The sequence below is a fragment of the Podarcis melisellensis genome (assembly GCF_964234715.1).
Source record: "Podarcis melisellensis genome assembly, chromosome: 18".
Classification (NCBI taxonomy): Eukaryota; Metazoa; Chordata; class Lepidosauria; order Squamata; family Lacertidae; genus Podarcis; species Podarcis melisellensis.
In genome coordinates this window covers 8830754-8841947 of record NC_138536.1, presented here as the reverse complement: position 1 = coordinate 8841947, position 11194 = coordinate 8830754, and the positions used below count along the sequence as shown (strand labels likewise).

At 45.5% G+C, this 11194-nt stretch overlaps 1 protein-coding gene across 2 annotated transcripts in view; it reads left to right on the top strand.

Moving 5' to 3' along the window:
• The first annotated feature begins 829 nt into the window (after positions 1 to 829).
• The window catches only part of PTPRS (protein tyrosine phosphatase receptor type S), a 305911-nt gene continuing 295546 nt past the window's right edge, over positions 830 to 11194 (top strand). Inside the window, exon 1 of one of the 2 annotated variants that reach the window (XM_081895351.1) lies at positions 830 to 1105. The gene's annotated coding sequence lies outside the window, so the exon portion shown is untranslated. The remainder of the gene's footprint in view (positions 1106 to 11194) is intronic. The other variant, XM_081895349.1, reaches the window with a different exon arrangement.

Genomic DNA, 11194 nt, shown 5'->3' with positions numbered 1-11194 from the left:
TTTTAAATGCATTTTTAAACACAAAACGAGACTCTCTCTCTCCCCACCCCCCCAATCCTTTGGACTCTGAAAAAAAGGGATATGTGTGGCGTCGTCAAAATATGTCTCTATTTTAGCACCCAGAAAATTTTAAAAGTAAGCTGCTTCCCTTACTGCACATCATGCAAAATGTGGTGGTACTCACGAAGAAAAAGGGGCAGAGAATTCAGACCAAGGAAGGTTTGCCGAATACCCGCCAAGTCTGCATCACACACCTTGGGGGGGTGTGTGTGTGCCAGTTCGCTTTGAATCCTTGGTTCTGAAGGAACCGGGGGAGGCGTGGTCTTCTGATGTGATGGGGAAGGGTGGTTTCCAGTGCGGAGGGGTCCACGAAGAGGATGGGGCGTAGAAAGACTTAGCTCCGAACGATGGCACCCGGGCACACGATTCTGTTCCCGCTTTTGTAGCGCTCAGTTGAGTATCACCCTGCTAAATGGGGACCTGCTTTCTGGAGCGCACGGAGAAATGCGATGTTCCGTTTGGGGTGAGCTCCGGGCCTGAACACGAAACTGATTTAGAAACTGATTTATCTCCACTTCCCAGTGCCAGTCTGCTCTGAGGTCTGTGTAAATGGAGCGGAGAACCGTCAGAAGCGCCTCTGTTAACTTTTCGCCACTAACCCATCGTACCTTTACGCTTGCAAGATATGTCCAGCCTTCTGGGGGCTTTTTGGGACATCTTTTTCTTAAAAAAACACCCCGCGTGCTGTGTGCGCAAGTGAGAATCCTTTAAAGTGCCTGGCTTGTGGGATATTTTTGTTTTGTTTTGTTTTTTAAAAATGGTTTTGCAGCGGGATTGAGCCTGGAGTGGAAGCTCAGCTATCCAGACACGAATGGATTAAATTTAGAGCCCGTGGCAGATTGCCCCATAAAGCTCCTGAAATATATATCTATTTTTCCCTCCCTCTTAAACGGAGAAGAGATCCGTTTCCTGCGATCAATGGATTTATCGCTCGTCAAGTGCGCCACACCCTTGTCTTGGGGGCTACGAGATTTCTTGAAACGGTTGCCTTGCGGGTTTTCTCTGGGTATATCAGTGGTGGCTGGAAATGCTTTTTCAGGCAACTGTAAGTAACTGTTATTTCTCTTCTCTCTGTGTGTATGTGTAAGTAAATATATCTTACGTTTTTGTCTAGGTGTGGCGAACTTCGGTTACTGAGAATTTAAGCATCCAGTGCTGTTAAAATCGTATATGTATTTTTCTCCCCGAGGGGAACCCCTTTAACTACCTCCAGAGCTTAATTCGCTTTTGGGCTTTGCTGCGGCTAAATGAGTTGATTACTTAAAAAAACACGCAATTTGGTTGATTCCAGTAGACCCATTGAAATGAATGAGCACGGCTCGCTTAGTGTAAGGTTACCAGACGTCCCCATTTCCCGGGCACAGTCCCCGGATTTGCAAATCAGTCCCTATACAAAATCAATTGAAGTTGAAAAGTGTCCCCGGATTCGTTGAAAAAAATCTGGTAACCTTAGTGGGTCTACTCTGAGTAAGACCCGGTTGACAACAACCCACCATCGTACACTCAAAATTACTCTTGGCAATGTGCAAAATGGAGGCTAGGTTTGTCAGCAGTGCTCGGCTCGGATAGAGGATGGCAGCATTCTTTGGGGCTTGTGGCATACCCTGCAGCGACTCCGTCTGAAAGGAGAGGTTGCTCAATGTGAATTAAGAGGGAGGCGATGACAATTGCCTTTCTTCTTGAATCTTATTAAACTCTTTGGCAAATGGCTCCCGAAGACCATTCCTTAAGGTACTTGCTCCTGCCAGTCGTCGTGGGAAAGGAGGGTCCTTGTGGGGTGCGAGAGGGATGGGTGTGGAGGATTGTGGGTTTCTGTGTGGGCGAGAGGTTGTGCCAGCTGCAGTTCATATAGTGCTGTCCCTGAGCTCACAGAGCTTTACAGTCTAAATTTTGATGGGTGACCCATGGGGCAAACTTGGCAACATTCGATTGCGAACTGGCAATCGCGTTCCTCCTCTTTGTGGTGGCATAGAATTTGGATGGCTTTTATTTTTTAACCTCTCGCATAAATTCACAGATAAACATCCAAGAGGCAGCCTGTCTTCCCTCTTTGTCTCTTGTTCGTTTGCCGGAGGGTCTTGGGCAAAAGGCACTTAAATGGCTGGATGCTCTTGGAAACGGCAAACTGGGTTAAGGTCTAAACAAAAAAAAATCCTTCCAGTAGCACCTTAAAGACCAACTAAGTTAGTTCTTGGTATGAGCTTTCGTGTGCATGCACACTTCTTCAGATACACAGCTCATACCAAGAACTAACTTAGTTGGTCTTTAAGGTGCTACTGGAAGGAATTTTTTTTGTTTTGATTATGGCAGACCAACACGGCTACCTATCTGTAACTGGGTTAAGGTCTGTTCTGCCAAGGTTCCTCTTACACTAGGGATGGGGGCAGATGTTGCCGGACACTCGTTGGTCTGGCCGGTGGTCATGGGTGGCTGGAGTTGGAGTCCAGCGCTCTCTGGAGGACCGCAAGTTCCCCATCCCTGTCCATAGCTCGATGAACCTTTTCCAAGGAGGCCAATGCCATATCCGGTGGCAATGAGTCCCACAGATACACTTGCAAGGAAGAATTCCGACCTGCTAGTGTATTGGTTTCTGGAAAGCGGTTTCCAGCTTTCCACCTCTCGTTGCATATTGTTCTTATTCTAGAGAAGCGCATTATCAGAGATCCCAGGAAGCCAAGCCACAGGCTAGGACCTAAGAGGCCCGGGTTCAAATCTCTACACTAAACCATGAAGCTCACGGGGTCAGTCGCTGCGTTTTCTTAGACTAGCCTACTTTCAGGGTTGTTGTGCAGATCATATGGGGAAGAGGGGAGGAAAACCGCCTTGAGCACCATGTCCAGGAAAGGTAGAATAGCAATAAAATTAAATGTAACCGGGGGTGGGTGGGGAGCAAAACCTAAAACTAATTTTGCTGGTATTCTTAAGTAACGTAATTTGACTGATGTGTGGAGAGCCCTTCATAAAAAAGAATATTTTTACACCTTACTCATTCAGCTATAAAAATTACTGTAGGGTGAATTATGTACTTATGCCACTTAAATGTAAAATGAAATTTAAAAATAACCGAGTTGTGAATGGACTTAAGTGAGCCTTGCCCATTATTTCCAGAGAGTCTACTCGGAGCAGGACTCACCTATTAACAAACGCCCATTTGGCAAGCTAGATAAAAGTGAGTCCTTTAGCGACTCGGCTGAACGATCCCCCTTTTTTATTAAGATTAAATGTAGTTTTTCCTCTCTGTTTCTCCACCAGCGTTAGAAACTCGGGTATACAAGCTAGGTGCCAGATGGATCCTTAAACCAAGGTTAGAGTCGCCAAAACGGAACATCTAGTTGCCATTTTGGGACAAGACTGCTCAAAAGTCTTGTTTTTCAATTGATTCTCAGTTAAACATCTGGCTAGTTCGGAGGACAACCCTGAGCTTGATTAAGAGCTTTGAGAACGTAAAGAAATCCACATATGTACCAGCTTCTTCCTACCTGTTTTTCCTAATTGTGAGACGGACCATTCATAATGTCAGAATATTCTTCACAACTGCGAGCAGGGGTGGGGGGGTGGGGGAAGCGAAAATAAGTCACAACAATTAACTACAACGTCGTTACTGCTCTTGCGCAGGGTGTATAGCAGGGCGGGGGGGGGGAAGCATGTTGGTTCCTGAAATTCATTCTGATTATGTAGGTAAAATATAGCTGGTGCAAGTCTACAGGGTGTGGAATGAGTGTGACAGAACAGTCAAGATGCAAAGATGCACGCACCTCGATGGCGCCTGGGTTTCTTCACTTGGTTGCAAGTGGTCCGTAAAGGTAAAGGGACCCCTGACCATTAGGTCCAGTCGTGACCAACTCTGGGGTTGTGGCGCTCATCTCGCTTTACTGGCCGAGGGAGCCGGCGTACAGCTTCCGGGTCATGTGGCCAGCAGGACTAAGCCGCTTCTGGCGAACCAGAGCAGCGCACGGAAACGCCGTTTACCTTCCCGCCGGAGTGGTACCTATTTATCTACTTGCAATTTGACGTGGTTTTGAACTGCTAGGTTGGCAGGAGCAGGGACCGAGCAACGGCAGCTCACCCCGTCATTGCGGGGATTCGAACCACCGACCTTCTGATCGGCAAGTCCTAGGCTCTGTGGTTTAACCCACAGCGCCACCTGCGTTCATAGTTGGGTGCCAAATGCAGCTGGCTAATTTCGAACACTGTTCTCTGCCCTACCCATGAATCGCCCCGCAAACTGTCATCATCTTAAGTCGTCCTTTGCCATCTTGCCGGCATTGTACTTCCAAACTTCTGGAGGCTGCCAGGTTGCCAAATCTGTTCCCTCCCCCCCCCTCTTGTGCATATTTGTATTGAACTTCCTTTTCGAAATAGGAAATATAAAAATTCCTCGTATCCGAGTGCAGAGAGGGAGAATTTTACCGCAGAGACATGATGACATCAAAAGGCACTGTGGCCGGCAAGGAGGATTTCCACAACCTGTGAATCAAGCGGTTTTGTTAAGGAATATTTTTAGCCGAGTTCTTAGAAGGCTGCCAGTGAAGAATTCATCTTTTTGAAGAGGTCCTGGATCTTAGAGGAAAGCTTTGGCATTCAAAGGGGATGAGGCCTGGACAGCAGTTGCGAAGGAAGAATCCTCTGTGTATACCCGTGAGCGGTTTTATTCATTTGTTTGTGTTTGTTTCATAAAATGTATCCACTGCTTTACGTTTTTTTAAAAAAAGCCAACACTCTCAAAGCCATTTACCAAAAGCAATAGCATTATCAGTAAAAATAGCTAAAAGCAACTGTTACGTTTTTTACGTTAAAATCATCGGTGATAAGCTAAAAGCAGATTAAAACACACACCAGCCGTATGGTTTTATATCTTCCTTATTTGTGTATTTAACAAAATTTATGTATCGATTGTTGGGTAGAAAACCTTTTCAGCAGTTTACGGAAAATATTTAAACTGTCAATGAAATACAGCGGTACCTTGGTTTGCAAACAGTCTGGTTTGCAGATGTTTTGGATTACACATCGAACCCGGAAGTGCGTGTCCCGGTTTGCAAACTTTTTTTGGATTACAAACCTTTTTTTTTTTTTGGGATTATCAACCAAAAAAATTTGGAGGCCCCATTGGCGAAAGTGCGCCTTGGGTTACAACCTGTTTTGGTTTGCAAACAGACCTCCAGAATGGATTAGGGTTGTAAACCAAGGTACCACTGTATAGTTAAAACAACTAAAGGTGTTAAATTTGTTTAGAATTTAGCAGTAGAAGAGATGACAGCATGTTGACATCTATGTGTCTGAATTGGGTCGTTTAAACAAAAACCTTTTAAGGTGGGCACCAAAAAGGCGTCAACAGGTAGGGAGCACAGCAAAGGCGTCAACAGGTAGGGAGTTCCAAAGTTCCCATATTGGAAGATTGATTTCTCACAAATGTGAGAAATGGAAGGAGTATTATGTGGCTTTTGCCATTTTCTCACATGTATGCTTACAGAATACAAGGCCCTCGTTCCTGCAATTATACCATCCACTTTATGAGTAGGCATAGTGAAATAAAAAAATTAAGGTCTTTTATATATATAATAAATGTTCATAAATTACCAAGCAAACACGTTCATAAATATATAAACCACATGTCTGAAACAGCACAGGAAGACAGCCCGGAAACCATTTTGACTCCCAAACTGACCAAATGATTTCTCTGCAAGGTCAAAGTGGGAAACCTCCCCATTGTCTCTTCCTTCACAAATCCTGCACATTTAAGACATGAATAGGGTGTGAGCCTGTGACCTGGCCCAGGAACTAAGTATTTATCATTACAAAAGACTGGCCAGGCTCCCCTGGGTATCCAACCAAGTAAGCATTAACAGGTAACCTGCCAGACAGGAGGTAAACAACGCACTCAGATTTCTGTTGTAGACCACCCCTTTCTGTGATGTAGGTATGATGTGTCTGGGGGGTGGTCTTGAGCTACACCCATTCTGTGATGTATGTATGATGTTTCTGGGGGTGGCCTTGGACTCCAGGGCGGGCAATTTAAAATATCTATATAAGGGCGGACACACCTTGCTTCAGGGTCCTCCTGCTTTCCTGCGTGTGAGGGGAGCACCCTGTTGCAACAGCTTTAATAAAGATCAGGCTTACAAGCTGATTTGCTTCTCAATATTCTCTGGTTGGCCTCTATTATTTTCTTCAACCGATGGAGAACCTACATAAGACTCTATAATGGCTCTTGTGTCCACCATAAGGGAATAAGGGCAGATTTACGTTTATTAGAATCATAGAATCATAGAGTTGGAAGAGACCACAAGGGCCATCGAGTCCAACCGCCAGCCAAGCAGGAAACACCATCAGAGCACTCCTGACATATGGTTGTCAAGCCTCTGCTTAAAGACCTCCAAAGAAGGAGACTCCACCACACTCCTTGGCAGCAAATTCCACTGTCAAACAGCTCTTACTGTCAGGAAGTTCTTCCTAATGTTGAGGTGGAATCTTCTTTCTTGTAGTTTGGATCCATTGCTCCGTGTCCGCTTCTCTGGAGCAGCAGAAAACAACCTTTCTCCCTCCTCTATGTGACATCCTTTGATATATTTGAACATGGCTATCATATCACCCCTTAACCTCCTCTTCTCCAGGCTAAACATGCCCAGCTCCCTTAGCCGTTCCTCATAAGGCATCATTTCCAGGCCTTTGACCATTTTGGTTGCCCTCCTCTGGACACGTTATTACAATAGCTTCTCAAAAATACATTGGTTAGGAGTTGCTAAGCTTTGGGTGGTGATGATCTGCCAGAGATCGGTTGAGGAATGCTGAGCAAACAGTATCCTCGCCTTGTTTTTGCCAGCCTTTGCTATAGCTTGTGACGAAGGTCTAATGAGCTAGCCAACATTCATGAGGACTAGCGACGGCTCTCAGTTGTTGCTGGTTTTTTAACTTCGCAAGGCAAAGAAGCTGCCAGGGGAAGTATGTTGGACAGGGAAGAGTTGTGGACCTGTGAATACAGGTGGACACAGGTGAGATGACTCCAGGGAGGCCCATTCCTACCCTGCAGGGAAGCGCAGCCAAACCACTGCAAAGAACGAAAACCACAGCCCCACGAGGGTTGCCGCCATTTTGTTCCCGTGAGTGAAATTGGCCTTTGTGCACGACCACGTTTTTGACTGCGACTTGAGCCATCTGGAACCATTGCTTTTTCTTTTAAAAACAAAACATAACTGTTCTCTGTTTTGTGGCACATCGCAGGGAAAAGGAGGAATCTGTCTTTTAGTCTCCTTAAATTCCCCACAGAATCCCCCAGATTTTGCCAACCGTCCATCATTCCCGGTCAAAATTTGACCTAGAAGTTGCTGTAAGCAAAAAAGCAACATGCATTTGTGTGTGTGTGTGTGTGTGTGTACACACACGGGGCGAGAGAGATCAATATTATGCTAATCTTATTGCGGTTTTATTTTTCAGCTCCTCTAGACTTGGAATTGTGTTTTATTTCACTGTGAATTTGTGCTTTCCTGTGAAATACTAATTGCAGGGTGTTAGCTGCTGACCAGAGTGTTCGGCTAGCTGTCTGGTTCTTAGGAGACTGGAGCAGATTACTTTTTTTGGGGGGGGTTTCTTGTGTGCCCCCCCAAATGCGTCAATCTACCTGAATGAGATTTTAGCCTTGTTCTCAGGGAATTCCTGCTGCCACCTGCGATCTCATGACGAGGGAGAGATTTGATGCCATCAAGACCCTGGATTGCATCCCTTCATTTTTCCTGGAAATATTTATCTTTTTTTAAAAAAGGATGCACGGTATTTCTGTCAATCATTTGCTCTGTCCTGAACGCTTCAGAATGGAGCTGAGGAACCAGTTGCTTTCGGCAGGAAAGATGAGAGAAGAGACTCTGGATTTTCTCCTGTGCAGAATAATATCACACTGCTCTGTTGTTATCTTTTAAGTGGCTGCCCATTGATAAAAATTTCCTAGGTGGGTTAAGAAGTTGAAAGACCCATGTGGTATTTAAAAATGCAATTTTGGGGAGTATTGGGCTAAGGGCCCACCTGCAGTGTATATTTGAAGTCGGATTGCAGCACTTTAAGACAGTCCTGTCTTGGTTTCCCCCCAAAGAGTCTTTTTATATATATATAAAAAGCCTTTATTTAGCACTCAACAATAACGTAACAATCAACAATAACTAAAACGACAATTCGCCATTCGCTGCAGTCACTCAACCATCCTTAACAATACATAACATTAAAAAACGTCGCAACAACTAGATCAACGTTCTGTTGTTTTTTTATCTGTATCTGTTTCACATAACAAAAAGAGGAGGAAAAAAAAGAAAGGAAAAAAGAAAATGGAAAGAAATTCCCCCCCAAAGAATCTTGGGAAGTGTAGTTTTGCTGAGAGCAAAACTAGGAGACAACTCTGTTCCCCATCACAGAACTACAATTCCCAGCATTCTCTGGGAAGAGAGGTTGACTGGCAACTGTACCTCTGGTGGGGGGGCGGGAATAGGGGCTTTCTCACAGCAACAAACTACAGTTCCCAGGATTCCCTGGGGGAAGCCATGATTGTTTAAAGTGGCACGATTCCGCTTTAGATGGATAGTGCAGACAAGACCAGTGTTTAGTTCTTAATAAAGAAGACGTTCCGAGGTTGACATGGAAGGGGAACCTGCCTCCTGATTGCATTCTCGTCTCTTACCCGAATATTTTGTTTTATTTTGACTTCCTGCAAATGTCCAGGGTCTCTGGCTCGGTGGCTGCTTTTAGCTAGAGATGCCAGATTTTGACCCTGTGAAACGCGGGCCCACCCATGCTCATTCCACCTTTTGCTTATCAATTCAGCCTTTTTTGAAATTTTAAAGCTTATTTATTTTTGGTTCTTAGGCTTCGCGATGCAGCCTTTTTAGACTGGAAAGGCTCCCACAATCCCCCGCTGGTTTGTGTCTGGAACAAAATGGCTGCCACTCTTATGGCAGAACCCTGGCTCTTTGTGGGATTTTGAATTTTTTTCTCTCTCTTTCTCTCTCTCTTCCCCGTTCCTGACAAAAGCCTTTGGGTAATTACACAAAGAGGCTGCTATATTTCAACCATCAGAAATCTTTTTTCTTTTTCTTTTTTGCGGCACTGAGGCAGAGGGAGATCTCGCCTGCGTCTGCTGCCTTAATTGATTATTGGAAACTGTTAATTGGGCCTTGCCAGGATGGGATATAAATTTAATGAGATCGCTGGCATTCTGCCTCTCCGATCCAGCCCTCCCCTTGGCTTCCTTAGGTTCGGTGGAAATACATTTTTAGATCATTGAAACCCCTTAGGTTTCATGGGTCATCCTGTTTCGATGGCTTTTTGAACTCTTTGGCAAGGCCTCTCAAGCTTTGCTGAAACCCTGAAAGAACAGGCTTCTTCCTTTCTGGAAGTCGAACCTTCGGACCCCGAAGGCCTCTGTGGAAGGAGGGGACATGCACTCTGCACATGTTCAGAGTTAGCAAGCGCCTTGCTTCACAAGCTCCCATCCTATAGGAAAGCGAGGGTGGGGAGTTGCGTGTGTTTTGAACCTAAGGACCCACCGCAAAGTCTATTGAAAAGCCTCACATCATCTCAGGGGAATTAAAGAGGGCATTTGCTAGCTCATTTGGTGGAATGCAAGTCTCTTAATTTCACATTGGGTGAAATATTTGTGCTCCACAGGTTTGGACCGCATAACTCTCTCAGACTCAGTCCCTCCCAAATTTACAATTCCATGATTCTATTTATGTGGCTTGTCTGCATCTAAATTCTCTCTCTCTCACACACACACAGAGACAATATTTAATTGTACAGCTTTCTCCCCAAATTCAAACCACAGAGTTCCATAAAGAGGGCGCCACCACCAAGAAGGCCCTCTGCCTGGTTCCCCGTAACTTCACTTATTGCAGTGAGGGAACCGCCAGAAGGCCCTCGGCGCTGGACCTCAGTGTCCGGGCAGAACGATGGGGGTGGAGACGCTCCTTCAGGTATACAGGACCGAGGCCGTTTAGGGCTTTAAAGGTCAGCACCAACACTTTGAATTATGCTTGGAAACGTCCTGGGAGCCAGTTAAGATCCTTTAGGACTGGTGTTATATGGTTGTGGCGGCTGCTCCCAGTCACCAGTCTGGCAGTCGCATTCTGGATTAGGTGTTGTTTCTGAGTCACTTTCAAAGGCAGCCCCATGTAGAGCGCATGGCAGTAGTCCAAGTGGGAGATAACCAGAGTATGCACCACTCTGGCGAGACAGTGTGCAGGCAGGTGGCGTCTTAAGCTGTCCTATCAGTTGAAACTGGTAGATAGCTGCCCTGGACACAGAATTAACCTGCACGTCCGTGGACAGCTGTGAGTTCAAAACCACCCCAAGGCTTCATCTGCGTCCGTGCTTTTGAACTAGCCGCAGTTTACTGTTTCATTCAAAGAGGGACAGCTAGCTTTAACTATGGTTTTGCCCAAGCAAGCCAACCTTCAAACCATGGCTGGATCTGGCTTGCTTGGGTAAACTAAGGTTAAATCTATTTGCAGTTCCTGGTTCAAATGAAGTGGAACAAACTTTTTTGGGGGGGGGTAATTAAAATGGACGCAGGTGGGTCTTATCTCCTCAAGCCCTTTGCTTTGGGGAAGAGGTTTCTGCATGCAACACTAAACCATGGTTAATGGTGTATCCGAACCACGCTAGTGGCGCTTGTTGCAGTTTACCTAGAGCTGAAATCGTTGACTAAATGCCCATTTCATAATCCAGTGCACAGCTGGCTACAGTAGTGTTAAGCGAAGGTTGCATGGCAGTGGAAAACAGTGTGTGCTAGTGGGTGGAACAGACTGTGTGAAAATGGTAGTTTACGCCAAGTACACAAGAGTTCTCTGTTGTAGCTAAAATGCTGGATTGTGAGAAGGCCTTTGTAGTCAAATCAAAGTGACTCTTGTGTCGCTGGTTTTCGAAAACGTTCCCTGTTTTGTCCCGAGCCGTAGCTATCTTTGACGGGCGGAAAGATAAATTAGGCACATGGAGTATATAAAAACAGCACCGAACGTTTCATTCAGGACAGAAAGTGTGTGAAACTGAGCTCAGATTAATCTGTGGAACAGCTTAAAACAAAAACTCCCCCCCCCCGAACTACGGGGGCGTAGTTTTCTCGCTAATTTGTGACTTGTTCCCACAACTGTGCTTGAGG